Below are 15927 nucleotides of genomic sequence, written 5' to 3' on the forward strand. Positions count from 1 at the left end.
CGAGCCAAGGGCTCATCCCTGACAGCCACAGATCAGGCTCTGCATGCATCACATTGAAACCTGGCAAGGTCTGCACTGCAAACCCTGCCCTGCCAGCCCTCAGTGCCCCCAGCACTCCCACAGCCTGCAGGGAAGGTGCTGGATGGGGACAGATGAGATGAGGCTGCTTTGTGCCTCTTGTGAACATGGTTCACAGCCCAGAATTCCTCCTGCATGCCACCAAAGGCAGGCCAGGGCAGGAGATCATTCATTGCCTAATGCTGGTGCTGTCCAAGCAGAGACAGGCTCTGCCCTGCCTTGGCTGTGCTGGCTCTGCTCGGGGAATGGCCTGCAAAGGTGGATCATGGAATCAGAGAATGTTCAGAGCTGGAAGAGACCCACAAGGGACCCTCTTGTTTAAGAAAAAAAATACTTTTATCTTTCTCTAGAGCCAGAGGTGCTCTGAAGATATGTAGGAACAATGACAATGAAACCTGGCAAAGTCTGCACTGCAAACCCTGCCCTGCCAGCCCTCGGTGCCCCCAGCACTCCCACAGTCTCCAGGGAAGGCTCTGGGATGGGGACAGATGAGATGAGGCCTTTGGGCAGGGAGGACCATCCCTGTCTGCTGGAACATCCATGCCCAGCTACCACGCTGTGACCCTGCTCCCTGCTGCATCTCCCCCACATTCACCACCAACACTGATCTGCTTGTGCCAGCCCTTGAGAAGTTTTGGAGGCCTTGGGGTAAGGGATAAACCCCCCTGTGTGCTCAGCCCAGCTCTGGAGGTCGCTCTGGGGGCACAGCTGGGTGCCAGGCGGGCAGGGACACATGGCCAAGGCTGGTAGGGCCCATGGAGCAGTGCCAGGTTGCAGCTGTGTGCCCTGCCCAGGGCACCGAGTCACTCACACACCGAGCTGCCCTTCCTGCTCAGCAGAGCAGCTGTGACAGCCCAGCTGCGGGCAGGGCTCCTGCTGCTGCCCCTGCCCAGCTCTGACAGGGACACGGGCACTTCCCTGGCACTCTCCCTGCCCTGCCTCCCTCCAGTCTCTGTTCTGGCTGGGGAGAGTGTCAAGGCCACTGCACGGAGCTGCTGATTTAATGAAAGAAAGAGTTCCTCTCATCTGGCTGTTTTAAAAGAGGGAAGAGAAATTGCTGTCTGCAGGGCTCCCACAAAAACAGGAGCAGACCCGCCCACTCTCATTTATGGTCAAAAAACCCTGGGGAAAACCTGCGCTGCATCTCCTGTGCTGAGCAGCCTCCACACTGGGGCCCTGTGTCTTTGTGAGTGTGACCAAACCCCATTTCTAAGGGCTTCTTCCCCCTGGGCATCCGTGTAGGGGCTGGCTGTGTTTCTGTGAGTGTGACCCACTTTCCTGGGCTGGAGCAGGCTGAGCCCCTGCAGCAGGGACTGCAGGTCACATCCCCACGGAGCCTCGGAGCTCTGGGAGCCCTGGCCTTGCTGCTGCACTAATTCCTGGAGGAAAAGCCCTCTGTGTTGCCAGAGAGCTGCAGCTGATGCCCACGCCTTGCCACGGCTGCCACAGCGCCCGGGGCAGCCTGGCTGGGGAGCAGCTGCCTGCTCCGTGTGTGCTGCCTCCTCTGGGCCCCCCACTTGTGCTCCACCTCCCCAGGCACTGGGAGATAAAACCAGAGCCCTGCCACGGCAGCAGTGGGTGCTCCACCCCTCTCCGCTCTCAATATCCCTACCCCAAACCAGCCTGGCAGCCCCACTGGTGGAAGCAAACTCACTGTGGCACCCTCCCTGTGGTCAAGACACTGTCAAATATCCCTTTGCAGGGCTCAAAGTGACTTTGAATGACAAAACTCCTGGTTCTGGGGCTCCTCATCCCCTCCTGCAGGATATCTGGGACTTCCCAGGACTGGGGAGTTCTGCAGCCTGCCCTTTAGCAAGAGGCAAGGGACAACTCCTCCTCCTGCCCCAGGGTTGTTGAGCTTTAAGCCTGCTGATCATCCCAGGGGAATTGGAGTTATTTCCATTCACCTGTAACTGCATTCTCTCCCAAATCTGCAGAGCCACCTGCAGCCACTCTGCCCCAAAGCCCTGCTCAGTGCCCCGAGGCCTGTCCTGCTCTCCCACAACTCAACAGCCCCGGTTTTGGCTCTGTGCAAATGCTGCTCAGTTTCCCAGCCCCTGGCACAGCTCCTGCCCTGCCCACACATCCTGCTCTGGGAGAGATGCTGTGAGCTGACCCAGCACAGGAGAGCCCCAACAAACCCAGCCCTGAGCCCCAGGTGAAGGGGCAGCCAGGTCCAGCTGCACAGCGAGGCTGAGCATGCCATGGCACAGCAGGGATGGGTTTTCTCCTCCCAGACTGGATTAGGTTTGGAGAGACCTTTAAATCCAATCTCATCCCATCCCTGCCATGGCAGGGACACCTCCCACTGTCCCAGGTGCTCCCAGCCCCAATGTCCAGCCTGGCCTTGGGCACTGCCAGGGATCCAGGAGCAGCCACAGCTGCTCTGGCAATTCCAGCCCAGCCCCTCCCCACCCTCACAGGGAACAATTCCCAATTCCCAAGATCCCATCCATGGCTGCCCTCTGGCAGTGGCAGCCATTGCCTGTGTCCTGTCCCTCCATCCTTGTCCCCAGTCCCTCTGCAGCTCTCCTGGAGCCCCTTCAGGCCCTGCCAGGGCTCTGAGCTCTCCCTGGAGCCTTCTCCTCTCCAGGGGAGCCCCCCCAGCTCTCCCAGCCTGGCTCCAGCTCTGTCACTCAGTGATCTCCTCTGAACTGCCATCCATGCAATGCCCCTGGGACCCTCCCCAGCAGTGTTTGCTGATCCCCCTCCCCAGCACCAGGACGATGCTCTTACAGCTCATCAGAGCCTTGGCGTCCCCATTCAGTTATTTTACAAAATGTGGGAGAGCAGAGCAGTGTGGCTGTCAGCGAGAGCTCCTGGGGCTCCCAGCACACAGCAAGGAGAAATCTCACCTGATCCCTCTGCATCCTCCCTGTGTTTGAAGCTCCCTTCCAGCCTGCAGCCAAGGGCTGTAAATCAGAATGGCTTGCTGAAGCAGTCATGGTCTCCCATGAGGAAAAAATCCCACGCTGCTTTTCCTCAGGAAAACCCTTCACCAAATCAGGGGGAGGGCACAAAATCCCCCCATGTCCTCAGCTGAATCTTTCTCAGAAGCACAAGGAGGCTCCACCAGCCCCAGCCCTGCAGCAGCAGCCAGGGTGTCTCCCCCCAGCCCTGTACAGCCCACGAGGGAATTTCCAGCCTCTCCAGACACGGGGGGAGAACAGAGACCCACTGCCCCTCCCTGGCTGTGTGTGTGCAGCCCCCCTCCTCTGCTCCTCTGGGCACTGAGCCAGCCCTGGACCCCAGCCCCTCTCCAAGCACGGAGCTCCTGTCGTTATCCAAAGGCAGGAATTTCTCTTTCTGGCCAGGAAAGAGCATCTCCCAGCAGCGCCTCCCTCACACATTATGAAGAGATACAGCTCGGTAAATCTCATCTTAGCCAAGGGCATCACCCCTCGCCAGTTAGCACTAGATCAAACCCAGGTTTATTCAGCCTCCCACTAATCCCTCTGCAACAAGAACCACCTGCAGTCTGGAGCCCGGGATTCAGCGGGGATCGGCGTGCAGGTGTCTCTGATTTGATCATCCCTTCTGCGCTCGGCAGAGAGCGGAGCAGCCCTGACGGGGGCAGGGGGGAGAGAGGCTGTGCCTGCAGGGGCTGAGAGAGCAGCAAAGTGGGGCTGATGGTTCCCCCCCACGGACACTTCTGAGAGGCCAAAAAACATTGGGAAGAGATGGGGAAAAGAAAGCAAAAAAAAAAAATCTTATTTTCAAGATTTCTCTGGTACTTAAAAGCTTGAGACCCGCAGGGGAAGCTAATAAATTTTAAATAGTTTGGAGAGTTGAGACCAGCAGTTTAACTTTGTGCTGCTGCTGAGTTGTTTTCCAAGTGTATTTAATGAAACCCTTCATTATGTTCAGATAATTACGATCTCTGCGTTCCTGGTGCTGTTGGAGTTCACCATCTGTGCTCACAGGTTCCTGCTCCATCCTGCACGGTGGGAATGCGAGGCACTCCTGGGGCTGGGCCACATTTCCCAGGTTTGGGGGCTCAGGGAGCACCCCTGGCTGTGGCCCACGCTGTCAGCCAGCAGCCCATGGCAGGAGCACAGCTGGCCCTGAGATGTCCCCGTGTCACCCCCAGGGTCCTCGTGGGGTTTGGCTCTTGGTGCTCCCCGGATTTCCCAATTCAGTTATTTTGCAAAATGTGCGAGAGCAGAGCAGTGTGGCTGTCAGTGACAGCTCCTGGGGCTCCCAGCACTCAAGGAGGAGAAATACCAAATTTCACCTGACCCCTCTGCCCTTCCCTGGCATGATGGGGGGGATGAGGGGTCTCGTTCTACCTGGTCCTTTGGGGTGAGCAGAACCCTGATGTCCCTCCTGCCCTTTGCTGACCTCCAGAGCAGGAGAATGTTCCCAGGAGGAGTTTGGGCTGCCCGGGCTGAGCTGGGCTCTGAATTGCTGGGCTTTGTTCTGACAGCTCCAGCTCCTGGCAGAGCTCCCTCCATCCCCATCCACTGTGGGCTCCCCCCACTGCCCACCCAGCCCTGCTGCCAGGGGTTCCCGAGCCCAGCATCCCTGCTCCAGGCCTCTGCCCTCCTCCAGGATGTCCCCATCAGCCCGGTCCTCAGGGCTGGGTGGCACTGCGGGACATCCTGGCTTTGGGACAGAGCCTGGGGGCTCCACCCGCTCTCAGCAGCCAGCTCCGACACTCCAGCCAGCCCTGCCGTGCCCGGGGGCCCCGATGGCTCAGGCAGCTCTGCCTCCGGCAGTGGGAGGGTGACTCAGCCCGCCGGGAGCCGGGGCCATCTGCAGCGGGGCTCCGGCTGCCCTGGCCCGGCTCCAGCCGCCCACCAGCCCCGGAGCTGCCCTGGCTGCCGGCCCGGCATGCGGCGGGAGGCTCCCACGGGTGGGGCAGCCGGGCTCACTGACTCGGTTTGGGGTGCCCCACTCTCTTTGGGGTGCCCCACGGGCACAGCCTGGTGCCCAGCATCCTTGTGCCCCGTGTTCCCCCAGTGCCAGGTGTGAACTGCAAGTGCAGCTCTGGTGCCAGGCCAGCTTTGTCCCGTGTGTCCCGGGCTGCTGGGGCACAGGGAGCACCGTGGATGATGTGGCTGGCACACGCTGATGGCAGTGACCCACAGGGGCTCAGCAGGGTTGGCACTGAGTGGTTCTCTGCCAGCCACGGTGAGTGGCCATGGCCAGAGCAGGGCAGCCTGGCTGTTCTGGGGACACTGAAGGGACACAGCCCGGGGAGATGGGGCTGGTGGAGAGGCCAGAGAAAGGGCCCTGAGGGGGAGGAGGGTGCTGGGTCCCCGGTTCTGCTCTCCCCGCCTGCCAACTGGGCGCTCTTCCCCCACTCTGAAATGTCAGCGATGATGTTTCCTGCCCAAGCCAGCTCTTCCCCTTGGGGACTGGCCAGCAGGGTCTGTTTTATACCCACTCCCAACAGCTTGGGTGGCTCGGGACTGGGCTGCTGCCTGAGCTGTGCCAAGTTGGCAGCGTGGCCGTGCTCCCAGCCAGCTCCCAGCCAGTTCCTCGGGGCCCGCGCCGCGCTCAGCACTCGCTGCCTCTGGGCTCCAGCTCGCCTCGCTGGGCTTTCCTTCCAGAGCGGATCTCCGCGGGCAGGGCAGAAGGCAGGGTCTGCTCAGAGGGGAGAAATCCCCAAATAATCCCCAAATCACCCCCAAATCCCCCCAAATCACCCCCAAATAATCCCCAAGTCATCCCCAAAATCACCACAAATCACCTTCAAATCACCCCCAAATTACCCCAAACCCCCAAATCACCCCAAATGATCCCCAAATCCCCCAATCCCCCCAAATCACCCCCAAATCATCCCCAAATCCCCCCAAAATCACCACCAATCACCCCCAAATCACCCAAACCCCCAAATAATCCCCAAATAACCCCAAATCACCCCCAAACCCCCCTCCCCGTGGGCAGGCAGAGCAGGGACATTTCTGTCCAGCCTTGGGAACATCACCCTCCTCTGTCCTGTCCCTCCACTGCCTTCACCAGGGGTGGTGAATGTGACAGGGACTTTGTGTGGGGAGGGATGTCACCCACCTGGCAGCAGGAAGGGAGAGCCAAGGAGGGGTGTCAGGATCCCTCTGCCCTCCACACACCCGAGTTCCAGGCTCAGCTGTCACTCAGCCCGTGTGGGCACCACCCTGGTGCCAGCTGCTCCTCCTGGATGAAACCTGTGCCTTGCCCAAGGCAGGGCTGGCACACATCCCCTTCCTCCTGGAACCCTCTAGAAATGGGGAATACACTAAACCATCCCTTCTTTTCCCCTGCTGAGTGGAGAAAGAGCCCAAGGCTTCTCCCTCCGGGAGCTGGGCATCCCTGGGAGCCTGGTACTGCTGGGAATGCCCTGGGGCTGCAGGGAGAGCCTTTCCCCCAGAGCTGCAGTGCTGCCATGCTGGGCTCCTGCTGACCCAGCACAGGAGAGCACCAGTAAACCCAGCCCTGAGCCCCAACACACCCAGCCCTGAGCCCCAACACACCCAGCCCTGAGCCCCAGGTGAAGGGGCAGCCAGGCCCAGCTGCACAGCGAGGCTGAGTGTGCCATGGCACAGGGAAAATCCACAGATGGGTTTTCTGCTCCCACACTGGGTTGGGTTGGGAGGAGCCTTTAAACCCCATCCCACCCTGCCATGGCAGGGACACCTCCCACTGTCCCAGTGTCCAGCCTGGTCTTGGGCACTGCCAGGGATCCAGGGGCAGCCACAGCTGCTCTGGCAATTCCAGCCCAGCCCCTCCCCACCCTGCCAGGGAACAATTCCCAATTCCCAAGATCCCATCCAAGGCTGGAGAGGGGCTGGGAACACAAACCCTGTGAGGAACCACTGAGGGAGCTGGGAGTGTTCAGCCTGGAGAAAAGGAGACTCAGGGGTGCCCTCGTCACTCTGCACAGCTCCTGAAAGGTGCCTGTGCTCAGCTGGGGCTGGGCTCTGTCTCCAGGAACTGACACAACCAGAGCACACAGCCTCGAGCTGCCCCAAGGGAAATACAGGTTGGATATCAGGAAAAAGTTTTTCATGCAAAGAGTGATAAAGTTCTGGAATGGGTGCCAGGGTTGAGTTGAGGTGTTGGGGCTGGGTTTGATTCGATGATCTGGAAGGTCTCTTCCAACCCAGTGATTCTGGGAATTCTGTGATTCTGGGAATTCTGTGATTCTGTGAGGCACTCAGGATTCAGGCATGCTGCACAATGCAGAGGGTCTGGGGGTGGCTGTGCACAAACACGGGCCTGGGCATAGAGAAGCTTCAGCAAGGAAAAGAAGGCATCGTTTAGTTTATCCCCCATTCTTAAAGGGTTCCAGGAGGAAGGGGATGTGTGCCAGCCCTGCCTTGGGCAAGGCACAGGTTTCATCCAGGAGGAGCAGCTGGCATCCTGGTGATGCCCACACGGGCTGAGGGGTGACAGCTGAGCCTGGAACTCGGGTATGTGGAGGACAGAGAGCACATGGGATCCTGACACCCCTCCTTGGCTCTCCCTTCCTGCTGCCCAGGTGGATGACATCCCTCCCCACACAAAGCCCTAGCCCCTGTCACTACCCCTGCATGGTGTAGATCACCCCCCTCCTGGTTCGTGTTGGAAGAGACCTTAAAAATCATCCAGTTCCATGCCCTGCCACGGGCAGGGACACCTTCCACTAGCCCAGTGGCTCCAAGCCATGTCCATTTTATCTTTCTTCACCAGAAGTCCCATAGCAGCATTCCCAGGAGAGCTCCCCACCTCACACTGGAGTGTCCTGGTGCTCTGAAATGTGAGGGAGGAGAAGGAGCAGAGAGGAGATGGGGAAAGATGCTCATAATGTGTAATGAGCCTTTAATGCTCTCCCTGGCCCCCTCCCAACACATATGGGAGCTGCATGAGCCAATTAAACCAACACCAATTAAATCAGCATCAATCACATCCTGTAAACCAGAGGTGGGGCCTGAGGGTGACTCCCTTCAGTCTGGAGAGAGCCAGACCCTGGAGGCACCATCAGAGAGGAGAAAGGCATGGCTGGGGACCTGGACCAGAAGTGGGGGGCAGAGGGGACACCAGAGCTCAGGTTCCAGCTGGGACAGGCACCTCCCTCACTGGAGTCCTTGCACAGGGTCACCTTGAGCCCTGGAGGTGACACACCTTGTGCCACTGAGCTGGCCCTGCGTCCCTGGGCTCAGCCCCACGGGCATCCTGCTGCTCTGGGGGCTCAGCCTGGCAGGGCATATCTGACTGTGCCCTTCTGCTCTCATCCCAGCCAGGGCTGAGACACCAGGGCTGCAGCAGCCATCCAAGGGGACGGAAAGTGAGAGCTCCCCTTTCCAGCCCTCCCAGGGCTGCAGCAGCCATCCAAGGGGATGGAAAGTCAGAATTCCCCTTTCCAGCCCTTCCAGGGCTGCAGCAGCCATCCAAGAGGATGGAAAGTCAGAATTCCCCTTTCCAGCCCTCCCTGCTCTCCTTGGTTTGCTCTCCCTTCAACCTAGAGCACAGGGAGGTGCTAAAATCCCCTAAAAAGGGGCAGGTGCTCATCCCCATCTTGGCTGGAAGAGTCTTGTCCTGTCCCCTGGGGTTCTGTGTCCCCCTGGCTGTCACAGACAGGCTGCCCAGGGAGCAGGAGGTCCCAGGGAGGCTGCAGAGCAGGACTGAGTGTTGCCACCTGTGAGTTAAGAGATCCAAACCGCCCTGGAGATGTCCAATGTCAGAGCCTTGCAAATCCAGGTCTGGGGCACACGAGTGAAGTGGCAACTCTTGACTTAATCCAGACAACTGTCACTGAGCCACAAAGGAGCAGGGACTCAAATTAACTCCCACAGCCCTTTGGGAAGTATCAAGCCAGAAAAACAGTTTGCAGGCTTTAGGCAGGGTGATTTTAAACAAATGAGGAAGTGCCTTAGAAACAGCTTAAGATGAAAGCTACCAAATTAAAATCCTTGCAATCAGTGTGGAGGCTACTTATGCAACAACCTCCTGAGGAGGAATTGGAATCCCAGAGATAAAACTCTAAACAAATAAAGAGACAGGAGATGAAGGAAAAAGAAATGAAACTTGGTCAAAAAGTGATGTAGAGAGGGCTGCTTGAACTGCCTTTGAAAAGGGGCAGCTGAGCACCACAAAGGGCAAAACCAATGTGAGCCAAGAGGAGAGTGAGAGGATGGAGGGCGTATCCAGCTCTCCAGGACACCTCCCAGCTTCCCTGAGCAAGCAGGACCATGGCTGTGGGTATGGCTGGGCACCTCTCTGCATCCTTGAGACCTCTGGGTGGTTCTGGCAAAGGGTTGGGTTGAAGAGGTCCCCATCAGACACCTTGGATTGGGAGAAGCAGCCCCAGCAGAGCATGTCCCCCTCCTTGGAGTGACAGGATATTGTCCTCCCACCTGAGCTCTTGGCAGGGCTGGCAGGTCCAGGACAGCTCCAGTGTGGGAATGTAGTAAACCCCTCAATCTGCCAGGCTTTGCCCTGGAAAGATCTGCCTTGGAGTTTTCCCCACCTAGGCTGGAAGAGAGGACTCCCCCCATGGTGCCCTGCAGCATTACTGCCAATCCACACCAGACTGGCAGGAACTGGCCAGCTGACACTGCCCACCCCTGCACGGTGTAGGTCACCCCCCTCCTTGTTTGGGTTGGAAGAGACCTTAAAAATCCTCCAGTTCCATGCCCTGCCACGGGCAAGAACACCTTCCACTGGCCCAGGTGGCTCCAAACCATGTTCATTTTGTCTTCTTTCAACGAGATTCCCAACTATTCATCCCTCATCCCCCCTAAAGGCTGCTGCCCTTTGCCAGCCCCTGTACCCTCAGGTCACTGGTCACTGACCCCCCATACTTAAGGCTGTGCACAACACATGGTTCTGTCTTTGTCCCTGATCCCTTCAGTGTGCTTTGGAATAAATCTTCACTGGAACACATCATACAAAGATCCTTCCTGTCCGTCTTGGTTTGAACAGCCAGGTGTCTGCTAAGGAAGGCAAGAGCCTCTCCTAAAAATGGAAAATGCAAAGCCCCTCCCTCCAAATTATTGCAATTTTGAAATTAAGGGGCTCTCAGGCAAAGATATGGCAGCAGGAATAACAGTTCTGTACTAGGAAAATTAAATATACAAATGCAATAGTACAAACAACCCACTGGCAGAGTCAGAGCAGGCGCTGAGCCCCTGTGGGTCAGGGTGGTGGCACAGTCCCATCCCATGGGGGCTCAGCCCTCCTGCAGTGCCAGCTGTGCTTCTGCTGGAGCAGGGATCCTGCACAAGGCTGCAGTTTTCCTCTGCAGCTCCAGGGCTGCTGCAGATGGGCCTGCTCTTCCTCTGGCAATGCAGGGCAGGAGAAAGCTGCTCCTCTGGGCATGCAGTGGGCAAAGGCTGCTGTGCTGCTCCAGGCTCAGATTGGATCCAGGTAGGAATGCTTGGCTCCTGCCCTGGGCGCAGCATCTCCCAGTGGGATGCTGGAATTTTCTCAGCCATGCAGGGACACTCAGTGGCCATGGAGAGCAGAGATCTCCTGGAGGGAGGATTGGCTGTGGGAGAGATAAAGAAAAGTGCCCAGAGAACAGCAGAGACCTGCCCAGCTCTGACAGGCGTGGGTAGAGCACACTCTTATCTTACAATCCAGGAACTGCCTTTCCTCTGCTGAGCTGTCTGAGGTGTGTGTGCAGGGCCCTGAAATGGCTGCTCTGGTGGCCTCACTCTGAGCAGCTTCTGAAGGAGACACTTTGAAGAAGGTTGCAGCATTTCCACCACCCTGCCCCACTGCAACACTTCAGGAGCATCCTGCACATGCACAGCTTCTCCTGAGCTGAGGGAACAAACCCAGGGTGACACCTGGAAGGGAACAGCGGTGCCTGAGCCAGCGGGTTCCCACCAGGGCTCTCCGGGGCTGCAGGGGCTGCGAGGGAAGGAGCTGCAGGGCAGGGGAGTGCGGGCACAGCGGGCACTGCAGGGCACACCCCAGGGCTGTGGGGGAAATGGATTTGTAGAAAACTTTTTAATTCAAAATGGAATAAAAGTTTTTAAACGCCTCTCAGTTACCGCATCTCTGGGTCAGAAAGGGGTACAGTCCACCAGGCCTGAGTCTCATCCTCTGAAGGTCGTGAGCTCGATCCTCACTCGGGGCACCACCATGCTGAGTTTTACTTTTTTTGTTAGGGTTGTGTGTGATGGTATCTTTTGTTTGTATTTAGATGTTTATTAGTTTTATTTATGTTATATTTATAGTTTTTATTTATATTATTTATGTATATATAGTTTTTATTTATATTATTTATATATATATCGTTTTATTTATATTATATTTATGGTTTTAGAAACTGTGTGTTTAATAATATTTTATTTTAACAAATTAAAAAATGTAGTTGCATCTCTCTATAAGGTTTTTTAAAGATAATTTTTTTTAATTAAGAAATGATACTTAAATTATTTTTACTTTTAGTAACTAATTACTGTAATGTGGATTTTTCTATTTAATTATACAATACTAAAACTTGTGAAGAAGAAGGATTGGATTCTGCTTTAGAACTTCTATGTTGTTTTATATATATTACTATATTCTAAACCTTTAAACTCTAAGTTTTTCACCATGTGGTATTACACACTTTTGTTTAAATTACACACCTATAATCCCAGTTCTACCATTCCATTTTGGAAGCTTCTCCACGGTCTCAGGTCAGTGCCGTGTTCTCCTGGAGGTCAGTGCCTGGCAGCACAGAAAGTCTGAAATTCTCAGTGACCAATGTTCCAACCTGTGCCCACGTTAGTGCCCTGAAGGTTTGCAGTGCCCCCAGGGCCCTTGTCTCTGCTGAGGGGAGCTGAGGGCTCCCTGAGGAGTCGGTGCTGCCCTGGGCACAGCCCTGACGTGCTTGGGCTGCAGATGGAGTTGGCAGCATTCTCCAGGTTTGGAATGAGCTTCTCCTGAGCCCTCCAAAGGCACAGGCTGGCCCAGGACGGGCAGCTCAGCTCAGGGAGATGGCAAGGGCAGCTGTGGAGCCGCAGCTGGCACACCGAGAGCAGCTGGGTGAGGCAGAGCTGGGGGCACTGGCACTGGGCTTGGCTTGCAAAGGATGCAGGGGCACAGGGATGGCACCCAAGTGCCCAAAGTCGCCGTGGCTTTGGGAGCCGCACTGCAGTGTCTGTGGGGCTCACAAGGGGGCTGGAGCCTCACAAGGGCACGGAGTGACAGGGAAAGGGGGGTGGCCTTCAGCCGAAGGAGGGCAGCCTTAAATGGGATAATAGGGAAGAGTTCTTCCCTGGCAGGGCGGGCAGGCCCTGGCACAGGGTGCCAGAGCAGCTGTGGCTGCCCCTGGATCCCTGGCAGTGCCCAAGGCCAGGCTGGACACTGGGGCTGGGAGCACCTGGGACAGTGGGAGGTGTCCCTGCCATGGCTGGGGTGGATGGGATTGGATTTAAAGGTCTCTCCAACCCCACCTGTGGCACCCCAGCCAGCCCCCTGCCCCGGGGCTCTGCACACATCGGGGCACTCGGCAGCTGCCGAGCCGGACCCACACTGGGATCCCCCCCTGAATTCCCCAGCTGCAGCCGTGCCGGGGGCGGCTGCGGGACCCCGGCTCTGCCTCGCACCCCCGGGCCGGGCAGGCAGCGATGGCAGCGGGCTGGCAGCCCGGGCACGCCCTGGCAGAGCCCCGGGTCCCCTCCGGGCCACCAGCGAGGTGGCCGTGCCCGACCCCAGCCCCGCTCGCTGTTTGGGCACGGTGGGCTCCGCTTCGCCCTGGCCTCAAATCCGCCTGGAACAAGCTTGAGAAATCCGAAGGACGGGAGGGGGAGGGATAGCTAAAATAAGATAAATAAAACCAAATAAAAATAAACCCCAAACCCTCCGTTCTTCTTTGATTCTCCCTCCTCCTTATTTTTTTTTTTCCTCCACGCCAAGATTACTAATTGTCTAAGCATCTCAATTTGCTGGTTTCACTTAATCACAGACACTTTGGAGATTATCAGCCTTCCCCACATGTTCGGTACCTTGTTTCCAAACTACAAGACCCACGGGGAGCAGGCAGCGAGCGCCTGCAGGAGCGACAGCCGCGACGCTGCCGCTTCCCCCCGCGTCCCTCCGGCTGCGCTGTCAGAGCTTGATTTGCCTCTGAAAGCGCCGCGAATTCCCCCAAAGTTCCCGAGCACGGGGGCCGTGAGGAACGGCGAGGTGGGGGCTGGGGGCACCGTTGTCAGCTCCTGGCAGCTCCCAGCCTTTGATTTGCACAAAGGAAAGGAGGGAGGTGGGGGAGGGATTGGATATGATTTATTCAGTAAGTTCCTAACCGGGTTTTTTTTTTTTGGTGGTTTTTTTTTTTTTCTTCCCTTCTTCTTTTCCAGAGGCTGTGAAATAACTGAAGCCGACGGAAAGGTGAAGTGCTGGGAGAGATGAAGGAGGCGCGTTTGAAGGCATTTTCTCCCTTTTTGTCACATCTCACTGCAAAGCTTTTAATTCCTGGAGCTCAGTTCCTTCCTGGAAAGTCTGAGCCAGAGGGGGGTGGGCTCGCTGCGGGCGGCGGGGTCCTGTTGGCTGGCACAGGGGCAGGCAGAGCGGCAGGGAGGAGGTCCCGGTGCTGGCCGTTTTCTGTCCCATCACCATCTGTCGGTCCCTCGTTGCCCTGGTGCCCACCTGGGGCTGGGGGTGGCTCTGCTGCAGGTGCTGGGAGCCAGCTCTGCCCTCAGCCCATCAAAACCAGAGTCACAGAGCCTCAGAAGGAAGGATTTAAGGCTGGAAAAGACCTCCGAGTTCATCAAGTCCAACTGGAGCCCAAAATCCCAGCACGTCACTGAACCACATGGCAAAGTGCCCTGGCTCCTCGTTTTTTGAACTCTTCCAGGGATGGGGACTCCACCACTGCCCTGGGCAGCTGTGCCAGGGCTTGGCCACCTTTCATCAGTGAAGAAATTTCCAATATTCACCCTGAGCCTGCCCTGGCCCAGCCTGAGGCCGTTCCCTCTCCTCCTGTCCCTGTTCCCTGGAGCACAGCCTGACCCCCCCGGCTGTCCCCTCCTGTCAGGAGTTGTGCAGAGCCACAAGGGCCCCCCTGAGCCTCCTTTTCTCCAGGCTGAGCCCCTTCCCAGCTCCCTCAGCTTCTCCTGGGGCTCCAGACCCTTCCCAGCTCCGTTCCCTTCCCTGGACTCACTCCAGCCCCTCCAGATCCTTCCTGAGCTGAGGGGCCCAGAGCTGAGCCCAGGGCTGGGGGTGCCACACCAAGATCCAGGAGCTGCCCAGCGATGGACTGAGCCAAGCACAGACAGCTCCAGTGCCCGCAGAGGAACATGCAAAGAGCAGAGGACAGAACCCATCCTCACAGCACCAGGGCAGGCAGAGGGAAGCAGGGCACGTCCCCAGCAGTGTGGGGACAGGACAGGAGCCTGGGTGATGTGTTCTGGGGACCCTGCTTGAGCAGAGAGGTTGGACTAGAGGATCTCCAGTCAGACCTTCCAACCTTAGCCAGTCTGATTCAGAGAATCACAGAATTCCAGAATGGTTTGGGTTGGGGACAACCTCAAATCCCACCCAGTGCCACCCCTGCCATGGCAGGGACACCTCCCACTGTCCCAGGTGCTCCAAGCCCCATCCAGCCTGGCCTTGGGCACTGCCAGGGATCCAGGGGCAGCCACAGCTGCTCTGGCATTCTGTGCCAGGGTCTGCCCACGCTCTGAGGAGTCCCTCTTTGGCTCCAGAGCTGAGGTGGGTCATTTCCTGCACCCCTTTAGAGCTTTAGGACATCAGCACGTCCTGCTTGGTAGAGGAGGGTTAGCAAGAAGAATCAAGCAGCATTTACAATGTGAAAAAGTGTCTGAAATCAAATTTAGTTGTTTGCAGGGGAAAAATAATCTTTTTTTTTTTTTTTTTTAAGGAAAAATGATGATTGGAAACTTGACTTTTACTCCATTTGTCTGCTCTGGGAGAGCTGCGCTCCCTGCCAGCACAATTGCATTTGTCTTCTCTAAATAACAGAAACACAGAACAGCTCCAGGAGCAGGGATAGCTGAGGGAAGCACGAGGAAAAAGCAGGAACAGGCTCCAGCACCACCCAGCACAGCTCTCCCTGGGGGCAGAGGGGCCTTGCGGGCCCTGATCTCCCGTGAGATCCACACCAGGGATCTCCTCTGGCTTCTCCTGGCACAGGCTCTCCAGGGAGGCAGCAAACCACAGAGCAGGAGCCATGGCTGGGGTAAGCAGCTGCCAACACCCCAAAAAGTCACATTTCCAACATTTCTGCTCTGTTTAGAAACCAAAAGAGGATTGTGCTCCAAGGTCTGACTTACAGCCCATCCCTTGGTGCTGCACATTGGCTCCCAGGAGCTCTCCTGTAACTTGGACCTCAAATCCCACCCATTTCCTTGGGAATACTCTGCCATGACCCAAGATTTTTAATTTTTAAACTCAAACAAGCAAAGGCCATTCCCCTGTTTCTCTCCTGGCCCTTCCTCTCTGCAGCACCAAAACCATCTGCATGGCTGAGCTTTGGTCTTGCAGGAAGAAGCTCCTTGTGCACGATTCATTGAAGGTTTTTATTTTTCTTTTTTTTTTTTTTTATTTCCCATTTGCAAGTTGCTGAGAAGCTGATCCTGATTTCTGCAAATGAATTTGTTATCTGCAAGTGTTCACTGAATAGTTTATGCAAACAAATTTCAGCCCATAGGGTGTTTGCAAACTGTTCATTTCATGGTATGTGATTAGTAGAAATGGTCAGAAAATGGGTGCAAAACAATTTTTACAGGCTGTCCTCAACACCCAGGCTCCTCACGCCTCCATTTCTATCACTGACTTCTATTTTTTAACTGGAATTAGAAAAATATCAAGCAGCACATGATGAGTTGAACTTTTCATGCTTTGTTTCCAGCTAAAAGCTCTAAAAGGAGAGCAGCTGATGCTCGGGAAAAGGGCAGAGAGAATCAGAGAATCACAGATTGGTTTGGGTTG

Source organism: Passer domesticus, chromosome 24, assembly GCF_036417665.1.
Source record: "Passer domesticus isolate bPasDom1 chromosome 24, bPasDom1.hap1, whole genome shotgun sequence".
Lineage (NCBI taxonomy): Eukaryota > Metazoa > Chordata > Aves > Passeriformes > Passeridae > Passer > Passer domesticus.